The following is a 24,209-nucleotide window of genomic DNA, read 5'->3' as shown; positions in this document are numbered from 1 at the left end:
TAGACTGTTCTATAAAGAAGGGATAATAATTTAACAAAGTATTGTTTTAACTTTTTTCATAACTTTATCTTATTTTTTTCACAAAGCAAGTTTATATTACAGGGAGTAATGTGGAGGGTCATTCACAACCATTTGTATGGATAGCAGTCCTGTCAAATATGTTCAGAGGATCACAACTCTGGAACTGCAAGGATGGGAGAATCCTCTGGACCATCCAGAGGCTGCACTACAATGTGGTAAGTATCTATATTTTTCCTATTTTTTCCTCATAGGTACACTTTAAGTTCCTGACTCCTAATGCTCTCCCCAATCTGACACCTTTATACATCACTACACTAATTTGCATTTTTAAAGAGACACTGAAGCAAAAAAAAATATATATGAGATAACAAATTGGTTGTGCAGTACGGATAATTACTAGAACATTAGTAGCAAAGAAAATATTCTCATATTTTTATTTTCAGTTACATAGTTTCTTTTATAACATTGCATCATTCTCTAATATTAGCAGTTTACACACTACTCAGCATTCTAAATTATTTTACAGAGCAGTCTACTGAACTTTTGAACCCCTTCTCTGCAGAGAACAAGAAAATACAGTGACTGAAAGTTGAGATAACAAGCTTCAGAAGAAAGAGCTCTCTGCGACTTTGAAAGTTGTGGAGCTCAATGGCTTATTTGCAAAAACTTCAAGGGGGCTGAATACTTTTGCAAACCACTGTATGTGATGAATGAATTTGCAGGAGGCCAGGACTCAAGATTGGCGTACAGTTGATGAGGAGGGAATAGAGAAATTGAGTAGAAATTATCCATGTGTTGATTAAGGATAATCAAATTGTTGCTGGCAGTTTTTTCATGGGATTTTCATCAAATTTCTGATCAGGAGATTGAGAGAATATGTTTGACTTACAGTTATTAATTTATGAATACAGCATATGACTCTAGGTGCGAATGTGCTGATGCCTATTCATATGCTCAAAACAGAGTATGTTAAAGCTTGATCAGAAAGAAAAAAGGCTTGTACTGCTACCTACTGGCAAAACAGTATACTGCATATTTATCAGAATGTCCATTTTGTACAAAATATATTGAAAGGCACAGACTAACCAGCAAGCTCATGGTGACCCAGAACTCATTGGGGTGTGTAAGGGACTACAATGGTCCTAAAAGCCCCCTTACTAAGCTGTTAAGAAAAACAAAAGTTTGCTTTCCTAAAACAGAAAGAATTTGCGATAATTCAGGTTGGAGTGAGCTCGAGATGTCTCCCAGGCACCACTGCTGAATATATGCAAATTAACCATTGTACCCTTAGAAGCTAAACACACCTCCAGAACCGCTGGAATGCAATGATGTGTCAGCTTGTTAATATGTACAGAGCCAAAATAATCCAACATGCATACATATATTGAAGTCACCAGATGAGGTGAAATTGTGTTGTTGTTTTTTAAATAGCCATTTTTTTGCGTAATTTTGTAATGCAACAATACAGTGTAATTTCATGTCTGTTTTTAATTTCAGATTTAGGAGTTGCCTCTGCAGACTTCTTGGGCGTTAGGTGGAATAATTCCTTATGTGATTTATGTGACTGTTCGATTGTCTGACCAATTGTGTTTCACTTACACAGGAAATAAACTTGTGTAAACAGACAATCAGTTTTTATTTTTGTTTTTTTTTACCAAGAAAGTCTGTTTTAGTAAAGCACTTTATAGTTCTCTGATTGGGGCTAGGTCCTAGAAATCTGACAGAAGCGACAGGTTTTGGACTAGTCCATCTCTTCATAGGGGATTCTCAGCAAGGCTCCTATTCTATATAAAGATATTCCATAAAAAGGATTTAAACAATGATGCTGGCCAGCTTTCCTGCTCACTACACAGTTTTTTGACAGTTGGACAGAGCAACTGCCATTCACCAAGTACTTTTCAAAATAAATAAATCCCTGAGAATCCCAAGAGATAGACTAACCCAAAACATGTCACTTCTGTCAGATCTCTACTACCTGTTGTAAGTGACAGCAACATAGGAGAAAAGTAATTTATGGCTCATTTTACTCTGGAAAAAAACGTATTTCTTATTTGTTTATGTTTGCGCATATTTTAAATTTTAAAATTTTTCGACATAGTACCCCTTTAACCAGCCTGGCGTTTTATTAAGATCGCCAGGCTGGCGACCAGACTTTTTTTTTTTTAATAAAAAAAAAAACTATTGCATGCAGCCAACTGAAAGTTGGCTGCATGAAAGCCCACTAGAGGGCGCTCCGAATGCGTGCTTCTGATCGCCTCCGTCAATCAGAAGTAACAAGAAAGGCCGCGATGAGCAGCCCTTCTTGTTATGCTTTCCTCGTCGCCATGGCGACGAGCGGAGTGACGTCATGGACGTCAGCCGACGTCCTGACGTCAGCCGCCTCCGATCCAGCCCTTAGCGCTGGCCGGAACTGTTTGGTCCGGCTGCGCTGGGCTCGGGCGGCTGGGGGGACCCTCTTTCGCCACTGCATGCGGCGGATCGCCGCGCTGCGGCGGTGATCAGGTAGCACACGCGGCTGGCAAAGTGCCGGCTGCGTGTGCTCCTTATTATTTCATTAAAATCGGCCCAGCAGGGCCTGAGCGGCAGCCTCCGGCGGTAATGGACGAGCTGAGCTCGTCCATACCGCCCAGCTGGTTAACTACCTAAAGACCTATCCACGCCCATGGGCGTGGCCGTGGCAGCAGCCCCAGGACCGCCTAACACCAATTGGCATCGAGTCCTGGGGCTGCATTTTGCAGGAGATCGCGTGCAGGCTGCGCGTGCATTTCCTGCTTGGGGGCCGATCGCTGCTTGGGGGACTGTTAGACTAAAGCGCCATCTTTTCTGTTAGTACAGCGCTGCGATCAGCAGCAACGCAATACTGGGGACAGCCGTGTGACAACACGGCTGTCCCCCTGGGGGACAAGAGAATGATCGGCTCTCAAAGGGTGAAGCCTGTGAGAGCAGATCACCATGATTGGCTGCCTGCAGGGACGGAGGGAGGGAAAAAAACATAATAATAAATTAGGTAAATTTTAATTTAAAAAAAATAAATATTTATTTAAAAAAAAAACACGGGGGGGGGGGGGGGTTTGGGGCATCAGACCCCACCAACAGAGGGCTCTGTTGGTGGGGAGAAAAGGGGGGGGGAAGGGAATCACTTGTGTGCTGTGTTGTGCGGCCCTGCAGTTTGGCCCTACAGCTGCAGTGGCCAATTAAACAAAAAATAGCCTGGTCTTTAGGGGGTTTAGCACTGTGGTCCTGAAGTGGTTAAGTAAGTATCTGTGGGGTTTTTTCAGATTCACTTCAGATTTTTTTTTTTTTTTTAATATATAAATGTTTTATTAGTTTAAGTGAAATTGACATGTATAACAGTGTATTGTCCATTATACTCTAAGACCCCACGCTTATCCCTCCCTAACCCAACCAAGTCCCCCCTCCCCCACCCACACAAAATCCCATACCCCCACCCACCCTAGGCCACTCCTTGCTAGAGTCCCAAAGGTTCTTTTCAATATCAACCATAGTCTTTCCGTTTGGGTTACTAGTCATATAAGGTCCACATGGTTAATCTCCTATTGCCAACCGACCCAGAGTTCCTGTCAGGTCTGCCCTCGCATACCATGAGGTAAACGTGAATGGTGTTACCAATTGTTGTATCTCCAAATCTGTCATAGTTGTCAGAAGAAAAGGTTTCCATTTAGTAAAGAACTTTTTTGTTCCTTTCTCCTTATTTATGCTGGCGTCCAATTTTTCTATTTGCATCAAATGTTCCAGTTCTTCCTTCAAGTCCCAGAGCGAAGGGGGTGTTGGATAAATCCATTTGTTGTAAATGGTTTTCCTTGCCGCTAAGAGTGTGATATGAACAATATCCTTGATTACTCGTGGTCTATCTTCTTCTGGTCCTTTTGTGACAGCATTAAATAATAATAATAGTGGGTCTTTTGGCAATGGAGATTTCCCCAACTTCCCAGCAAAATTAATCACCTCATCCCAAAAGGCCTAGATAACTGGACAGTCCCAAACGCAATGTACCATGTTAGCTTGCTGGAGATGGCATTTAGGGCAGTGGTCTATAAAACCTGGTCTTGGTATTTTATATCTTATGTTAAAGGCATATTTAGCCTGATAGATCATCATCAAGTGGGATTCCCTCCAGGTTTCACTCACTATAAGTTGTCTAACTAGGTTGTTGCCTTCTAGTATGTTTTTTTCTAATTGGGGGGACTGGAAATATTTGCTCCAACTCTTCATGTTTTGTATGGCTTTACCTTCTTGTCCAGCTGTGGCTAGGCCTCTCTGAATATTCGACAGGGACAATTTCTCTCCTCTAGGCTTTAGAAACAGGTCAAAGGGAAGTATTCTGGCAATAGAGGAAATATTATTTAAGTTAGCCCTAGTATAAGATTTTATCTGGCTACAGGTCAGGAAATCAGATTTCGGGATTCCATAACCTTGTCTCAACTCGTTCAGAGTAAGGTATCTATGTTCATGGAGGTCCAATAGGTTCCCCAATTTTTTGATTCCCTTTTCTGCCCATTTTACATAGGGCTCATGCCATGAGCCTGGTTTAAAGTCCGGGTTACCCTCCAGGGGCATATATTTTGATATTTTCCATGGTAAATGGAATAGCTTACGTACTTCCCTCCAAGTTACAAGGGTGTCTCTGAAAATCACATTGTGCTTCAGTCGGATAGGCAGAGAGGCCCAGCCTGCATGAAGTAATCCTGTTAGTTCCCAGGGTTCCGCTACCCGCTTTTCTAGGTGGGTGTTTGAAAAGTATGTTGTGTCTGCTACCCAATCCCGAACGTGCCTAAACATGCAGGCCAAATTGTATCTTCTTATATTCGGGAAACATAATCCTCCCATCTCTTTAGGGAATTGCAGTCTTGATAGCTTAATTCGGGCTCTCTTACCATTTCATAGGAACTGAGTGAAGGCTGCATTCAGGGCTTTGACGTCTGTGTGCTTCAAGAGCATAGGGATAACCTGCATTGGGTATAGCAATCTCCCGAAACTGACCATCTTGATTAAAGCTGCTCTACCGGATACCCCTAGTGGAATTCCCTGCCAACCCTGTAGCTGTGCTATGATAGATATAACAAGTGGGGAGAAATGCCTTAGGTAAATCGAACTGGAGTCCCTGCCAATGTCTAAACCTAAATAACGGATTGTGCCCTTAGCCAATTGTACTCCCAGATTCCCTGCCCTCACCACATCTGCGTGTTTAGAGAGCATTAACGTCTCTGTTTTGCCCGTATTGATCCTGAAGCCGGAATGTTGAGCCACATTTCTAATGATCTCTAATGCTCGCGGTAGCTGTTGCATTGGGTTGAAAAGGAAGAGTAGCAAATCGTCTGCAAATAAGGCTTGAACCAGTTTTTCTTTTCCTACTTTCAAGCCCTCTAAATCTGAGTGCAGTAGTTTTGCCATTGGTTCCAGAGCCAGATTAAAAAGGAGGGGTGACAGGGGGCAACCCTGGCATGTCCCTCTTTGTAACTGAATTGGTCTTGAGAGAAAGCCTGGGTTAAATATTTTCACTTGGGGGGAAGGGGGGGGGGCTATAAGATATAGACAAATTCCCCTTGGAAACCCATTCTGGAGAGCACTGCCTCTATCCATCCCCATCTTACAGCATCAAATGCTTTCTCCGCATCATACGTGGTTGGGTAAGCCTTCACTTGTTCAAGAACTAATAGGACCTTTTGTATGTTAGTTACCGTGGCTTTTCCCCTAATAAATCCCACCTGTTCCCCATTTATCAATTTGGGCATAAGAGTCGCCAATCTGTCTGCCATTATTTCAGTAAATAGCTTGGCATCTTGGTTTATCAGCGATACCGGGCGGTAGGACCTCGGGTTCTGGGGGTCTTTTCCCGGCTTCAGGTTCAATCTTATATAGGCTTCATTTCCAGTTCCTATGAGTCCATCTCCTTTTAATGTTTTGTTATATACCTTAGCTAAGGTAGGCGATATCTCTTCCTTCAAGATTTTGTAGAATTTCCCTGACAGACCATCAGGCCCAGGGGCTTTGTGGTTATTCAGGGTTTTAATCATGGCTTTAATCTGCTGGCCTGTAATATCAGAATTTATTATGTCTAATTCCTCTTGATTCAAATATGGAAATTGCAGAAGTCCTCATATATTTTCTATGCCCTCCTTGTCTAAATTTCCTGAGTCTAAATATAGTGACTGATAATATTGAAAAAAAACTTAATTAATCAATGTAGGATGATTCACTACCTCTCCCTTATCATTCTTCAAGGAATTGATTTCCAGGGGGGTGTAATGACCTTGGAGCCATCAGGGCCAAAAGACAACCTGCTTTATTACCATATTTGAAGTATTTCAAGTCTGTGTAAGATTTGAATAAAGCTTCTTTGTCTTTAAACCACCGGTCTGAGCTTGACTTAGCTGCTATCCACTCCTTCTTTGCTGCTATCCACTCCTTCTTCGAAGAAGGATCGAGGGATTGTTTATATTTCCCATAAGCCTCCCTTACTCGCTGAACTGCCTCTGAATATTTTTTACCTGTTTCCCTTTTTTTGGTGGCCACATACGCTATGATCCTCCCTCTTAACACTGCCTTGGCTGTATCCTAGAAGAGATAAGGGTCAGATTTATGCCCACTATTATTTATTTTATATTCCAACCATCAATTTTTTAAAAGGACAGGGAATCCTTCATCCCCATATAGGTGTGAAGGGAGCCTCCAGAGGATGTCTGTATCCCTTAGGGTTTTCTCCTGGAGATCTAGCGTTACAGGGGAATGATCTGAAATCACCATGTCTTCAATTGTAGAGCTATGAATTCTCCCTGTTAGGTGCTTACCAGTGAATATATAGTCTAGTCGAGAGAAGGACCCATGTGGCATGGAATAAAAAGAGTACTCCCTGTCACACGGGTGCATGTACTTCCAGGAGTCTGTAAGCATTAACTCCGTCTGGAATTCGGGCAGGGATGAACCTTTTATTTTTTGTGACTGTGTGGGTCTTTGGGTTCCTGTCTTGTCCTCCGTTGGGCACATTACTTCGATCCAGTCCCCTCCAATTATTAAGTTCTCAGTGTGTTCTTTAGTAAGTTGCCATTTCAAGTTTTGAAGGAAATGACTTGTGTTTATGTTGGGGCCATATACATTATAAATGGTCAATACATTTCCCGATAGATGCAGCCTTATACCGAGGACCCTACCCTGATCATCCGACCAGAAGAGATCCGACTTAGCTCGCAGTGCCTTGCTGACAAGTATAATAACTCCCGCATTTCGGTTTATCACTGGGGATTCATAAGAGTCCACCATCCAGCTCTTATGTAAAAATTTAGCTTCTCCAGCTTTGAGGTGTGTCTCCTGGAGTAGGGCAACATCTGCCCATAGTTTTTTGAGGCTGAGGTGACGAAGGACTTGTGATCTTTTTATAGGTGATCGCAGTCCCTCTACCTTCCATGATACGACTTTAATAGTCATTTGGACCTAAAATATAATTTGTTTTGAAAGGCTAGGGGATCTCAGCAAAGCTTCTCGATAAGCAGGAACTGCTCTTATAACAACATTAATCATCAGAACTTTTTTAGTAATCAATGCCATCACACAATTAAGATCCCCTAAGCAAGGAGTGGCCCCCAAACCCCCTGTAGTAACTGATAGGAGCGTAATGGCTTCTCCTATCTTGCGACCTCACCGTGGTCGCCTTAAGAAAGTACTCTTTCAGACCTCACTTCTTCCCTGCAAAGCCGTGCAGGCAAGTAGTCCTCTTCTGATTTCCATTTGCTCCTAGTTCCCCGGACTCAAAAGGCTGTTTGACAAAACAATATGTGCAGCCAGCATGAATCTCAGCTTTAAATCGTAAATATAACAGTCCCCAACAGCCAAAGGTACCCAAAACTCACGTTCCTTCTATTTAACCATGTGCTTCAGTCTCTTCGTCAGGGGGGCTATGGGGTGAAAAGGGTGTTCAAGGAGGGCTGCAAAGTGCCGTGGAGTGCTTAAGTAGCTTTTCTGCATCCTCCGGTTTCTTGAATATATAGATCTCTCCATTTCTCGCTGTTATACTTAGGGTCGCTGGTTACATCAGGGCAAATTTTATCTTCTTTTTTACTAGTTCCAAGCATACTCCGCTGAAGGCCTGCCGTCTTCTTGACACATCAAACTAAAAGTCGTTGAAGATCATGATCCATCAGTCGTCAAACATATGCGGTTCACGTCTTGCTTTAAATGCTGTAAGGATCTTCTGTAAGTATCGGACCATTACTAATCTCGGGAGCCTTTTGTCTCCTCCTTGCCTGGCTGGCCCGACTCTATGACCTCTTTCTGCACTGCATATCCCCTTAACACCCAGTAGTTATGGGAGAGTCTTTTCACAAAATTCGTCTAACTTCTCTTTCTTACAGTTCTCCAATAGCCCCACTATCCGAAAGTTATTTCTACAAGATCGGTTCTCCAAATCTTCCAATCTATCATAAAATATCTTTTCATGTCTGTAAGAATCTTCCAGGCGTCTGGTAACTGATTCCAGATCCGCTTACAGGGTCACTATTCGTTTCTCAGCTACTCCTAGTCTCCCGGAATGTTCTTGCAGTTGCAGAGACACGTGGCCCAGTGACTTCTTCACAGCTCCCTCAACTATTGCCTGTAGGTCTGGGGTAATGAACATGGCTACCTCCTTTGCTATCGCTCGATAGTCTCTGTTGTGGAGGGTTCTCTGGGAGCCTTCATCCTCCACACTGTCAGTTTGCCACGTTCTCTGAGAGGACCGTGGTTTTGGACTCTGGCTGCCTTGTTCACGGTCAGGCGCCATCTTGGATTTCTTCGTGTCTCGGTTTCCTCTCTGTTCCATGTTCTTTTTAGTGGAACGGGTGAGATATTTCTCCATGGGCACCGATCTTGCTGGGATTTGTGTGGGCTGCCAGGGTGTAACTTCCCGGCATGTAAATCACTTATTTTTAGCTGTGCAGGCCGGGGTCTTCTAATGCCCTTCGACTATGCAGGCGCTGGAACCAGAAGTCACCCAGATTCTCTTTAACAAATGTTATTGTATATTGCACAGTGATTCGCCTTGCCAGTAGTAAAATAAAAATGCCTGATATATCTAAGAATGTCAATAAGATTTTACAGTGGGCAGTTCAGGTCCGCTTTAACATAGATGACTTTTTCATGAAATTATGAGTCAATGCGAAATCACGCATGCTAGTTACGATTACGTGTTAAAGGAATACTGTAGGGGGGTCGTGGGAAAATGAGTTGAACTTATCCGGGGCTTCTAATGGTCCCCCGCAGACATCCTGTGCCCGCGCAGCCTCTCACCGATGCTCTGGTCCCGCCTCTGGTTCACTTCTGGAATTTCAGACTTTAAAGTCTGAAAACCACTGTGCCTGCGTTGCCCAGTATGATCTGTGTCTGCGCAGTACGCTCCTGGTGACATCAGCAGCGAGGACACGGCGACGCAGTGGTTTTCAGACTTTAAAGTCTGAAATTCCAGAAGTGAACCGGAGGCGGGGCCGGGGCATCGGTAAGTGGCTGTGCGGGTACATGATGTCTGTGGGGGACCATCAGAAGCCCCGGGTAAGTTCAACTCATTTTCCCCCGCCCCCCCCCCCTACAATATTCCTTTAAATTAATTTTGTAATAGTATAAAATTTCATAGTATGATTTTACACTGTAACTGCACATTTTGCAGAAAATTTCTAATAAGCAAAATTCAACCTTCTCACCAGCTGCAGCAAGCACAACTACATAATGGGATTCAGAATTTGGAAAGTTCAATTTCAAAGGTAATACTTAGAATTTGTGTTGGTTTCCCCTGGGCGCTCCATTTTTTTCCTACTTCCTTAAAAACATACAGAGAAGTGAATTGGCTTCCCCTAAATTGGCCCTAGACTACGATACATACACTACATACATAGATATATGACTATGATAGGAATTAGATTGTGAGCCCCACCATGAGGGACAGTCAGGGCCGGCCCGCTCATGAGGCGGGGTGAAACTTTTGCCTCAGGCGGCAAATTTCTAGGGGCGGCATCCGCCCGTCCGTGGGTGCGGGGAGGCCGGCCGCCAAGGTGGAGGGGTAGCTGGCAGGACGGGGGTTTTGGGGCTAGCGGTGGGGAGGGGGGTTGGACCCCCCCTCCATCGCCTGGGTCCCCCGATCTGCGCTCCCCTCCAGCTTTAAATGGCGAATAAGCAGAGGACAGTAAGAGCCATGGGCGGGGGATCACTCACCTCTTCCTCGTTCCAGCGTGCGCTCTACTGACATCACTTCCTGCAACGCCGCCCACTGTATTGTACGTGGCTGGCGTTGCAGGAAGTGACGTCAGTAGAGCGCACGTTGGAACGAGGAAGGTGAGTGATTCCCCGCCCGTGCCTCTTACTGTCCGCTGCTTATTCGCCATTTAAAGCTGGAGGGGAGCGCAGATCGGGGGACCCAGGCGAGGCCCAATACCCCCACCGCTAGGCCCAATACCCCCATCCTGCCCGCTACTCCCTACAGCTCGGAGGCCCCTCACGGGGGGGGGGGGGGGGGGGATTGGTGCAGGGCAATTTTTTCAAAATTTGCCTCAGGCGGCAAAAAGTCTAGGGCCGGCCCTGGGGACAGTTAAGTGGCAAGACCGTATACTCTGTACAGTGCTGAGGAGGATGTCTGCTATAATAATTTACAATAATTAACATATTTGCTGTCAGAGATTGTTTTGTTTAACCACTTCACCACTGAGGGGTTTTACTCCCTGACCACCAGAGCAATTTTCACCTTTCAGCGCTCCTTCCATTCATTCGTCTATAACTTTATTATTACTTATCCCAATGAAATGAACTATATCTTGTTTTTTTTGCCACCAATTAGGTTTTCTTTAGGTCGGACATTATGCCAAGAATTATTTTATTCTAAATGTGTTTTAATGGGGAAATAGGAAAAAATGTGGGAAAAAATTATTATTTTTCAGTTTTCGGCCATTATAGTTTTTAAATAAAGCATGCTACTGTAATTAAAACCCATGAAATGTATTAACCCATTTGTCCCGGTTATAAAACCATTTAAATTATGTCCCTATCACAATGTTTGGCGACAATATTTTATTTGGAAATAAAGGTGCATTTTTTTCAGTTTTGCATCCATCCCTAATTACAAGCCCGCAGTTTATAAAGTAACAGTGTTATACCCTCTTGATGTAATGATCGCTGCTGCAGCAGCTATTCCTGGAAGTAGTAGTGCTGCAGCTCAGGCAGTTCTGATCTATTTCCATGCAAGCTGCATAGCTTTGTCTGTCTTTCCCTGCTGTCAGCTTGTGACTGATTATCATTCACCTGTGTGGAAATCTGCATGTCTGCTCCCATTGGATGACCTCAGTATAAAGATCTGCTTCCTGCAGGGTTTCCTTGGGTTTTCATAGCTTCAGTTTAAGCCCGTCTTGCTGTCGCTTCAGCCCCCGATCGTGTTTCTTGTTCTAAAGATACTTTGCTGGTTTTGCATCATATATTGGTTCATTGCCAATATATATGCATACCAGCACGTTTATTATTTTCCTTGTATTCGTGTTACGTTGATACATCAGTGTCGCTGATATATACGTACACGAACTGTTTATTTCCTGTGTTCAGTTAGTCAGTTTTCCAGCACGTTTTGGTAGTTTGCGCGTACCGTGAGCACCCGTGCTGAGCTAGTTATCCTGTTCCTGGTCCTGTTTGTGGATTGCGTTCATCTCTGCGAAGAGATAACGAATCCTTCTGAATCCTGTTCTGTTTCTGTTTGTGGATTGCGTTCATCTCTGCGAAGAGATAGCGAATCCTTCTGAGTCCTGTTCCCTGTATTACTCCAGTCCTAGTCAGCGTTCCTGCTTATGTCATATATCGGTTCATTGCCGATATATACATATGTTAGTCAGACGTTACAAATAGTTTCATTGATAGCTGTAATTGTAATACGCTAGGAAAACATACTTATTGTATATTTATCTGTGTTACGTTCATCTATCTTGATCCTGCTATTTCCTGACTATCCTGTCCTGTCTTTGTGAGGCACGCCATCGCCGCAACGCATTGGCTGCCTCATTCCAGTCTGTCTGGTTTTGGACGCTTGCTGTCGCTAAGTAGCCGCTAGCTAGCAAGCGTTCATTCTGTCTACCTGTCCTGATCTCCTCAGTTCTGGTTTATGCGCTCAGCGCTACTTTGCGCTGAGACGTTATAACGAAAGCATTGTTTGTGGCTGTCAGATCTGCACCGGCTCTGTGCGCCACAATCTCCTATTGGAGTCAGTCCTCCCCTCCACTATACTAGGGATAGCCTGTTTCTTTGTGCTAGTGTGTGTACCTCCTCCACGTCAGCTCATGCGTTGCATGCTGACTGTGGAAAATACACCACCAAGCCTTACATTATGAAAACCCCATTACCAATCCCCATTGTGGGGGGGGGATTCCCAGAAAGTATGACACAGTTAATTATGGTTCCTGTTCCTTTAAGAAATTTGAAGAACTTAACCCTGAAACAGAAAATGAGTTTTTCTCTGAATGTGCCAGGTTCCTGGCCAATCCCGATCTCCAAGCGACTCCTGTTTCAACCTGGGCACTCCAGCTAGTTTATATTTTGTTTAAAGGGCAATTGCTTCAGTGGGCATGTGATGTTCTCAATCATTCCGATTTGAATGAGAGACCGCTGGAATTTCTAGCGTTTGTGATCCATAACTGGTTGCGCATAGATCCATTGCCTTTTCCTCTAAATGAACTCCTGGCAGCAGGCCAATCAGCTGCTCCTTCAATTGTTTGCAAAAATGATCAGCAAGCAGAGAGTGTTCCTGATAATTTTCCTGCAGCCTTGAATAAATCACCAAAAACAGTAGGGTCTAAGGCAAAACGCAAACGTTCTAAGAAACGTGTCCGATCTGCAGAGTCGTTATCCTTAGCGACTGAGACCTATAATGAGATTCTGCCATTAACAGATAATGAAATGCAATTGTCTTTCAGGGGAGTTAAATGGACTTATGAAACTACTAATGAACTTTCATCACTGGCTAGGGAAAATAAAGATTTTTGTTTAAAATAATTATCTGAGTATGATTATGAGGAGATATTACAGAGTATTGAACAAATCAACTTATTTGTGAAACAAGGAAAGTTTGCATACACTACAGTTAAACACTTGCTACAGGTATTAGAGATTCTTAAGAATAAGGAATCTGCCAATCACCTGCTAATTAACCCAATATATGTCCCTGCCACAATCATATCTGCAAACTGTGATCTGCCTGTTAAGTATGCTTGGAATCCTCCATTTGAGAAAGGAGAGATGGAAGCTCTGGTCAATGAATGGAAGAATGATTCAAGTTCATTTTGTCAATTTTACAGTGCAAAAAGTGAATTAGTATTGAATGCATGCATTAAGTCTGCCTATAACCTAATAAAAATTGGTGTGTGTGGGTATGACTTTGTGGCTCCATTGATCGATGTGTGGAAAATGATTTTGGATGATTTTTATGCGATTCAATCAGTTGATACCAGGGAAGACACACTGTCAATTGGAGACTGTCCCACTTCTCCAGTTACTGAGTCCCTGCCATGTCTTGTGAATGTTCTTGTAACTCCACCCTGTACCATGGATAACTCAGTGTTACTTCCCAGTAAAACAGAAGCCACTGATACTTTCTTAACTTTGCCCTGCACAAATTTCTCAGCAGAGAATCCAGAGGTCCTGCTGACTTCTGAGTCCAGCCTAGCCAGTACTCATGAGTCTTTGTTCAGTGAAACAGACACCAGAAAAATCTTGCCTGTCTCTGCAAACACTTCTGCAGAAATTACCCGTGTTAATAAAGTTCAACTCCTGTCTGATCCAGCAGATGCCAATAGATGCACTACATCAGTTTCCGAGTCCCAGCAATCCTGTCCAGAAACCTCAGAACCCCAGCATCTGAATTTTCCAATTTTACAATTGAATGGTGATTCAGATGCACAAACATTGTGTCTTGATCTTCCTGTTTCTACACCTCGCTCTAGTTTCGTGAATAGCTCAGAGCATCTGCTCTGTGAACCTGAAATCGCAGAATTATTACCTTGTTCAGAAAATGTTCCAATAAATTTGCCCTGTACCATGAATTGTGCAGTAGATCTCTCCAATGAAACTCAGGTCACAGAATCATTATGCTGTCCAGCAGGTGCTTCCATGGTTTTGCCCTGCAATATGGACTGTTCAGTGATCCTGTCCAGTGAAGCTGTGGTCGCAGAGTCTTATGCTTCACCCAGTACTTTGGATATTTCAAACCCTCTAGCAGAGGAGTCTGAGGCACTGCTTACCTCAGTTGGTGTTGCAGTAATATTCACTTGTCTAGCAGCTGTTTTGGAATTACAGTCTGCTGTAATAAAACTTGATGAATTTCTGCCCAGCAAAGCAGAAGCCATTGAAATATTGTCCTCGTCAGCAAGTGTGTTAGATACCTTGCCCTGTACACAGTCTGATTTAACCAATGTTGTTGAGTCCCTCTCCAGTGTTGTAACAGCCAAGGAACTCCAGCCCTGTCCTCTGAATGTTTCAGAAGTCTTGCCCTGTAACATGGATAATTCTGATTCTCTGGTCAAAATAATAGAAATCTCAGAATCTCAGTCCGGTCTGATGAGTGTTCCTGAAACCCAGCCCTGTATCCTGAAAGATTCTGGTTCTCTGGCCGCTGTGGCAGAGGTTCCAGAGTCCCCTTCCTGTCCAGGGAATTCCTCAGTTTTGCCTAGTCCAGTGGGGGCTGCTGCAATACTGACTTGTTCTGCAGCGCCTCATGAGCTCCAATCCAGTGTATTAAATGAGTCTCTGTCCAGTCCAGAGGTAGTTGTGGAGTCCCTATCTGGTTCAGTGCATACATCAGAAGATTTGTCCTGTCTTGTTAGTGCCCCTGAATCTGATTTGTTACTGACTTAGCTGGAATCAGCGACATCTAAGTCTGATCCAGCATTCTCGTGTAAAAGTCCAGTAGTTGCGAAGTTTAGTCATGATGATTTTTTTTTGGCCAGTCCTGGTTTTGGTCCTGTCTTGGCTGACCCTGAGGCTCACAGTTCCTTGACATGCCCAGAGGTTTCTCTTGTGCCGGTGTGCCCAGATGTTCTTGGTGTGCCAGAATGCCCAAGTGTGTCTAAGGTGTTAGCGTGCTCTGATGCTTCCTTAGTGGGAACACGTTCTGATGTTGCCAGTCTGCCTGCATGCCCAGAGATGGTTCTGGTCCCTGAAAGCCCTGATATTGATGTTTGTCCTTGTGGCCCTGACTCGGGAATTGCCCTAGGTTCCATAGGGGTTCTTGATAGTTCTCCATGTGAGCCTAAGGGGCATTCTGACCTATGGGGATCTCTTTGGAGCTTCAAGGTGTTCTGGGAGGTCTCTGAGAAAACTTGGCCTGGTGCCTTGGACTGGTTCAACAGTGGGTTTTGTGTTGGTAAAGACAGTACCGGTGGGCATTGCAAAGGCTTTGGCGTTTCTGAACGGTTCCTGGAAGGCGGTGGGTATCGCTCAGGGAATTTCGGAGGGCTTTCTTCTGGAAATCATGGTTCTGATGGGTGTCACACTGGGGCTTGTAGTACTGATGGGCATGGTTCTGTAGGTTCTGGTTCTGATGGGTCCAGTCTTGTGGGGACTGATTCTGGAATTCGGTCTTGCCGGGCTGTCCCGGCCATCATGAATTATCAGTCAGACTGTTTTGTTGGGAATTTCAGTTTTGAAAAGCATCTGGAATCCGCTTTTAAGGGCGGGGGTACTGTAATGATCGCTGCTGCAGCAGCTATTCCTGGAAGTAGTAGTGCTGCAGCTCAGGCAGTTCTGATCTATTTCCATGCAAGCTGCATAGCTTTGTCTGTCTTTCCCTGCTGTCAGCTTGTGACTGATTATCATTCACCTGTGTGGAAATCTGCATGTCTGCTCCCATTGGATGACCTCAGTATAAAGATCTGCTTCCTGCAGGGTTTCCTTGGGTTTTCATAGCTTCAGTTTAAGCCCGTCTTGCTGTCGCTTCAGCCCCCGATCGTGTTTCTTGTTCTAAAGATACTTTGCTGGTTTTGCATCATATATTGGTTCATTGCCAATATATATGCATACCAGCACGTTTATTATTTTCCTTGTATTCGTGTTACGTTGATACATCAGTGTCTCTGATATATACGTACACGAACTGTTTATTTCCTGTGTTCAGTTAGTCAGTTTTCCAGCACGTTTTGGTAGTTTGCGCGTACCGTGAGCACCCGTGCTGAGCTAGTTATCCTGTTCCTGGTCCTGTTTGTGGATTGCGTTCATCTCTGCGAAGAGATAACGAATCCTTCTGAATCCTGTTCTGTTTCTGTTTGTGGATTGCGTTCATCTCTGCGAAGAGATAGCGAATCCTTCTGAGTCCTGTTCCCTGTATTACTCCAGTCCTAGTCAGCGGAACGCTTATGCTTATGTCATATATCGGTTCATTGCCGATATATACATATGTTAGTCAGACGTTACAAATAGTTTCATTGATAGCTGTAATTGTAATACGCTAGGAAAACATACTTATTGTATATTTATCTGTGTTACGTTCATCTATCTTGATCCTGCTATTTCCTGACTATCCTGTCCTGTCTTTGTGAGGCACGCCATCGCCGCAACGCATTGGCTGCCTCATTCCAGTCTGTCTGGTTTTGGACGCTTGCTGTCGCTAAGTAGCCGCTAGCTAGCAAGCGTTCATTCTGTCTACCTGTCCTGATCTCCTCAGTTCTGGTTTATGCGCTCAGCGCTACTTTGCGCTGAGACGTTATAACGAAAGCATTGTTTGTGGCTGTCAGATCTGCACCGGCTCTGTGCGCCACAATCTCCTATTGGAGTCAGTCCTCCCCTCCACTATACTAGGGATAGCCTGTTTCTTTGTGCTAGTGTGTGTACCTCCTCCACGTCAGCTCATGCGTTGCATGCTGACTGTGGAAAATACACCACCAAGCCTTACACTTGACATAAATATTTAAAAAGTTCAGTCCCTAAGGTAACTATTTGCTTTTTTTTTTATTGTATTTTTTTTTTTAATTACAAAAAAAAAATAAAAATTGGGGAGTGTGGGAGGTAATGAGTTAATTTATTGTGTAAATGTAATGTTTGTATATGTAAAATGCTTTTAGGGTGTAGTTTACTATTTGGCCACAAGATGGCCACAGAGTGTTTGTTTACATGCGACCTGTAAGCGTCCGGAAGGACGCTTACAGGAAGCAGTAGGAGGCTGGGAGACGCACAATGATCTCGCTGTTTCTGAAAGAAGCAGCAGATCATTGCGGGGGCTAGATCAACGAACGGGAATGGATTTTCCCGTTCATTGATCTCCGGGCGAGCGGGCGGCGGTGCGCACGAGCGGCGGGTGCGGGCGCACGAGCGGCGGGAGTGCGGACAGCGGCGGTAGCGCGGAAGGTACGGATTTCTCCGTCCCTGGTTTTTTAGGAGGGAAAAAAGGGGCGGAGAAATTCGTACCGCTGGGGGTAAAGTGGTTAAAGGGAAATTCCACTTCTACTGAAAATAAATTCATTGGGGATGTGATGCTCCTGCCTCATCCCACCACAACGCAAAAAATGACAAACATATGACCCTGCGGCAGAGTGCGGTGACAGGGTCATATGCATAGCACCATCCCCCGCTCCCGTCAGTCCACACAAGCACACCGCGATGCACTGCACTCCAACATTTATACTACACGCATCACCCATAGACTTTCATTACCCTAAGCACCGTATGTTAAGAGCAATGCTTGCGGTAATGCGCTGCTGCCTTTGCATCGGCTCGGATATTTCCGGCACACTGCAACGGACCGCAATAAATGCGGGTCTCCATAAACTTTCATTGCTTTTTTGGGGGCAAAATAGGGCAACGCAACACAGGTTTACCCTGCTAGTGTAAACGGGGCCTCATTGCAAACTTTAGCTGATTGCTTTATTTTTACCTGCATATAAATTATAAATATCCCACAGTTCTTCTAATGCAAACTGGGAGATAGGAGTGTCAAAGCTTGCTACCAGTCAATGGATTAGTCCAGGTGTTGAATGTGAGCAACAGAGCAGGGACAAGGTCCTCCAGCACCCAAGGCTGAGCTACCAAAGTGCGCCCCTCCATCCCTCCCACCCCAGCTGTCACACACTGATTGCTATTAGACTAAGGGGGCCACAGGGCCAGCAACCTCCCCAACACCTTAATATCTAGTTATCTGGCTTGCAGTCACTGCCATGTATCACCTTTTCTTAGTTCTTTCTGCTTCAAACACAATTAGGAATGACAGCTGAATGAATTGTGCGCCTTCCCCCCCCCCCATACACTGCGCCCTGAGGCTGGAGCCTCTCCAGCCTATGCCTCGGCCCGGCCCTGGTGAGCAACAAAGGCTCTTGCTCTGTGCAGGTACTTACGCTGCAGCAAGGTGTGAGTAAGAATGTAATGTAACATTTCCTTATATCACATATAAGGAAACATATATATAACATATATAACATAGAATTGGTAAGATACTACAAAAAAGAGCTTTCTGCAGCTTAATCAATCCTTATATATAAAGATGTCCACAAGATGGCATGCAGGTAATATGAAAAGGACTTACATAAGCCCTAGACCAGGATTTCTCAGCTCACTCCTCAAGTACTCTCATGTGGGTGCATTCACACAGGAGGTAATTAGTGTCTCAGTAGAGCTCATTAGAGACCTCTGTGGATTTCCCCAAAATATGCACTGTTGTGTGTACCAGAGGACTGAGTAGTTGAGAAACCCTGATCTAGGTGAAGATTTGTAAGCAGGGTAGTACAGAGTACCCAGATAGCTCATGGTTACCCAGAACCACTAGGAACTATAAGGAACTTAAAGGACACTTGAACTGAGAGGGATATGGTGGCTGCCATATCTTTTCATATCAAACCATACCAGTTGCCTAGCAGTCCTTTAGATCTCTTTGCTACATTAGTATCTGAATCACACACACCTGAAACAAGCATTCAGCTAATCCAGACAGACTTCAGTCAGAACATCTGATCTACATGCTTGTTCAGGGCCTGTTGCTAAAAATATTAGAGTATCAGCAGGATAGCCAGGTAATCTGCATTGTTTAAATAGAAAATAAACATGGCAACCTCCATATCACTCTCTATTCAGATGTTCTTTAAAGCGACCAAAAAGCCCTGTTACTAAAAAAAAAATAAAAATAAAAATGCTGAGCTAAATATACACTAACCATCTTCAAACAGAAGGTATAGTAGTATGTAAGTATGTGTATGTATATGTGTGTGTGTATATATATATATATATATATATATATATATATATATATATATATATATATATATATATATACACAGTATATGCAGATTCCCCTGTGTATAGCTAGGTCCCCTGTATATAGCCTGATGTCTGATCCCTATGTATATGGTCAGATCCCCCTGTATATAGGCAGATTCCCCCTGTATGTAGGCTGATTCCCCATGTATATGGCCAGATCCCCTGTATATAGGCAGATTCCCTGTATATAGGCTGATTCTCTCCCTCACCCGCTCGCCTGCCAGCTTTACCTCATCTGTGCCTGGCTCCTGGCCCCCTCTTTAAAAAGTCGGATCCCCCCGCTGTTCATGCCTGGCATAATTAAAACCACAGATCAGCAGTGAAGGCAGCTAATGCAGTCCAGTAAGCACTGCCATATACAGGAAGTGATCTTTATTACTTCCTGTACAGGGCGGCGCTGTTACTAGACTGCATTAGCCGCCTTTTACCGCTGATAAGCGGTTTGAATTATGCTAGGCATGAACAGCCGGGGAGGGGGGGTCGACTTTTTAAAGAGGGGGCCAGGAGCCAGGCACAGATGAGGTAACACGTGGGCGGGGGGGAGTGAGCAGGACCCCAGCGCTGACCGTGTTATTTTCAGAGGATGTCTTATATTTCGAGTATACTTCAGGGGACGATTTAAGTTCGGGGAGACACTGTATGTATATATATATATATATATATATATATATATATATATATATATATATATATATATATATATATATATATATATATACTGGTTGAACTCGATGGACGTATGTCTTTTTTCAACCAAAATAACTATGTAACTATATATATATATATATATATATATATATATATATATATATATATATATATATATTCTGGTTTTTTTTTTAAGCAAGAGAGTGTTTTGATTTCTTTAAGACCCCTATACTGTCCTAGTGGTTTTGAATCACCATGAGCCATATGGATACTCTGCTCTACTTCTTCGTTTTAAGAAGACAAATTTACATTTTTGTAAGCGAGCAGGGTGTGAGTAAGGTTCTTCATTATCAATATCATCTTGTGTCAACCACAAGATGGCATCCCAGTAACATTTCTCATAAAAACCAGGCTTATGTAGCATAGTAAAACATGCCAGCTACTTATTGCAATGTAACAAACCTTTCTGCTTGTTCTACATGAATTTGTGAAAAAAACTAAAATGTAACTAGGAAAGCAGGATTTAGTGTTGTGAAAACTAGAGAAATTTATTGAGCATTTTAAAATTAAATGCTTTAGGATTTCCTATGTTTGATTCAACAGATTTATTCATCATCCTGATTTAGTTAAAAAGTGTCAATTTGTTTAAAGCTCTTATTTCATTGTATTGTGACTGTAAATGGGTTCATTGCCTGCTAATAATCATGTGTTACCTTGGCCCTGATTCACTATACAGTGGTAAAATTAAGTAAAAGGGCCCATACACTGGTCGATTTCAGCCATCGATTGATCAATTCTATCGTATCGATCAGAAATCGATTCTATCAAATCAGCCGATTGATCGATTTGTGGCCGATTTCAATCAATTTCGATCGATTTGATTTGTCTGACTGGATGGAAAATCTAGGTCGATCAGCTGCTGGCAGCAGATCGATGGCCCATAGAGTTGAATTGGATGTAATGGTCTAATAATGCATTTAGATCGATTTCCAATAGATTTTATTCTGAAATATATTAGAAATCTGTTCCTAGTGTGTGGCACACATCAGATAGATTCCTGTCAGATTTGACTTGACAGGCATCTGACATAAATCTATCTTATGGTCAAATCTGCTGCAAATCTATAAGTGTATGGCCACCTTAATGAGTAACAGTATTTATGCAAGTAACGTAGTGCACATTTTACACGTAGTGCAATTCACGTTATGTAGGCAAAGCTCATGCTACTAGTATAACACACATTACCCTATTTGGACGTTTAGAAGCTATGCAAACAGTACCTACATAAGGTGATTTGTTGTGTGCTCAACACATGCTATATTACTTGCGTAAATCCTGGTAAAATTGCAGTGCATTGTCTGCACACACCAATATATCAATAATCATGGCCATTATATTATACCAGAGTCTGGCAAGTAAGGCTTACCCCATGTATAGCACTCTCCATTTTGTAGAATGATAGGGCTTGATTCACTAGTGCTGCGGCCGGTTCTATACCTTTTTGCCACCTGAGGCAAAATTGTGAGGAGGCCGCCCCTTGGAAATGGTAGCAGCCAGGAAGGGGGAGCAACGGGCTCACCTGGGGCTCCCCCCTTCGTGCCCCCCTCCAGCTAGTTTCCCTAAATTTAAGTTAGCCAGTAGCGAGCGGGAAAGCAATTGCCTACTTCCTTACTTGCGTTACACTGCTCGCTGCATCACTACCTGCAATGCCGCCCTCTGAAATTCAGTGGGCGGCATTGCAGGAAGTGACGCGGCAATCGGTGGAGCGTAAGTAAGGAAGTAGGTAATTTCTTCCCCGCTCGCTGCTGATTAATTTAAATATAGCAAAACTAGCTGGAGGGGGAGCACGGACGGGGGAGCCCCAGGTGAGGGGGGGGTGTCCGAGCTGCCCCTTCCCCACTGCTGTGCCTGCTGCTCCCCCTTCCTGGCTGCCGCACCCCCAGAACCGCCGCCTGAGGAACCTGCCTCACCCCGCCTCATGATCGGCCCGGGGCAAGCTGCATAACAGCGCGAGTTAGCTGCTGTTACGTGTGCTAGTAAATCAGAGGGCCTTAATTTAGTGTCCCTTCATGCTGCACATACTATTGGCAGCGTAGCGTGTGTAATCGGGTAGCGGGCACTCTGTGCACACTATGCTGTTGAACTGATGCATAGCGAACGTTAGTAATTCACGTTGGTTCCACTCCTCCCGCACTGAGCACCAGCGGGTCCAGTCCCATTAAAGAACCTGATCCCTGCACTCTTATTGGCCCAATAGGCTGTCTGTCAAGTCGTTTTCTCAGTTTGACTTTCATCCAGCACACTTAATGGAAAATGTGACCAGCAAAAGAGACAAATGATCTCTTTAGAGCCAGTTTAAAAAAGTGCCTTTACTCTGCCTCTTATTCTTGACCTTTTTTTGCTTTTGACATTACTGGTCTCCTTCTAGTTTTCCACACCATTCCCTCTATTTGTATTTAGGCATTGCTTCTTAAGGCTGGTCTTATATATGGTGCGGTGTGATTGTCCTGCAGCATGAGGGCCCAGGGCAGGCCAATCGCACTGCACCATTCCCCCGTACACATTAACCTGTGGCAGAGTTCCCCGACATGGTAATATGCATAGCTCCACCCCCCAAAAAGTGACATGTTCCCTGCTGGACAGGAACTATGTCACTGTTTGCAGCTGATCAGCCACCGCAACAATCAAAATAGATTGTTGTGGTGCCATAGACTCAAAAGCAAATGCCTGCAAAGTGGTACTGCTCGGCAATTCACCGCAGAGTCTGCACCACCTCTGCGTCATTGTTACCACGTCTGCAACATTGCGTCATGCTGCAGGTAGTGTGTCATGTCTCATTGAGACTAATGCCCACTGCGACAGGGAGCATACCACGATGCAACACTCTAAGTGTGAAAGTAGCCTTAGGCTGGGTTCACATTTGCGTTAGCAGTCAGGATTTTCCGGACCGGATCCGGAACGTATACTGTACAAACGGAACGGACGTTTGGCAATCCAATGATAGTCTATGGATGCGTACATACTCGTCCGTTCCACGCGGACTGGATCCAGATACGGACTCTGGACACTTTTCCAACTTGCTCTATTTTTCACATACGTCGGTTCCGGCCGCCGCACCCGGACCGGATCCTGACTGCACCATCCGCACAGCTGAACCAATGAGAAATGGAAAGGAGGCAACACACTGGCTATAAAAAATCTGGACGTTCTACCCACTTCCTATGCGTTTTCATGGGCCCAGCGTTTTAGGAGTGGAGCAGCAGTGACTTGTGGCTGGAGATATTTGGAAGCATGTCGGACGAAGAGGTGAGGCCCTACACACCTGAGGACCTGATTCTACAGGTGCAGCAGCTACCTGCCTGGTGCACCCACCATCTCCTGCAAGGAGCACGCCTTCTTCCCACATAGTATAGGTAAAAATCAAAAAGGAGACAATTCCCAGGTAAAATGAGTACAAAAACACTGGATCCATGGTCCAAACTGCAGTCTCTATATCCAAGGATGGTCTCCACACGTCAGGCTGTCTCCAAAAATGACCCCGGGGCTTCTGCAGACCTCCCAGACCCCAAGAATTTATATAGTCTGTATCTCTTTAAAAACGGATCCGGATATCAACCTGATCACCTACTGATGAAAAACCGGATGCAAACGGAACGGATCCGGAACGGATCCTGAGTGCAACTGTACGCATCTGGTTTGGATGCGCACGGAACGGATCCGGACATCCGTTCCGTTTTTTGCAAAAACGCAAGTGTGAACGGGGCCTAAAACAGTTTTCAGTAGTGCTTAGCCCTCTTGAGCTCCATGCTCTGTTAGAATCCCAAGTCAGTCCATATCCTCCTTCTCTTTCTTCATACATATCACAAGTATTTGCTTATATTTGCCTTTGACATCCAATACCATTTGTATATTGATGTTTCACAGATCTAGCCATGACTTGTTTTAAAAATCATTTTATATTTCATTGCCTGTCTGCCCTTTCCTTATGGATGCCTAAAAAATACCTTAAAAACCTCCTTGAACCTAATAAAGATGGGCTATTTATCATTCCTTGACGTTCTGCTACATGCACTAATATCTCTCAGCCCTCTGCTCTGCATCATTCTACATAGCAAATACTTTTAAATGATGCTGTTTCCTATCTTCAGCATCTTTTGAGTATCCCAGCAACAAGACTTTCTGCAGTCCATTATGAATGCAGAAGTCTAGCAATTTATATAATTACATTTCATCTATTGTCCCTCTCTGTTCTCTGGTTTCAACATGAGAATCAAATTCATCCTACTATGTATTGT

At 44.0% G+C, this 24,209-nt stretch overlaps 1 long non-coding RNA gene across 1 annotated transcript in view; it reads left to right on the top strand.

Moving 5' to 3' along the window:
• LOC137561461 (uncharacterized) overlaps positions 1-24,209 on the top strand; it is a 63,264-nt gene that overhangs the window by 17,213 nt on the left and 21,842 nt on the right. Inside the window, exon 2 of the long non-coding RNA XR_011030023.1 lies at positions 103-236. This is a non-coding gene — a long non-coding RNA (uncharacterized lncRNA). The remainder of the gene's footprint in view (positions 1-102; positions 237-24,209) is intronic.

Source organism: Hyperolius riggenbachi, chromosome 3 (assembly GCF_040937935.1).
Source record: "Hyperolius riggenbachi isolate aHypRig1 chromosome 3, aHypRig1.pri, whole genome shotgun sequence".
NCBI lineage: Eukaryota > Metazoa > Chordata > Amphibia > Anura > Hyperoliidae > Hyperolius > Hyperolius riggenbachi.
Note: the sequence above shows the minus strand (reverse complement) of the source record. Positions and strands in the feature narration are given on the sequence as shown.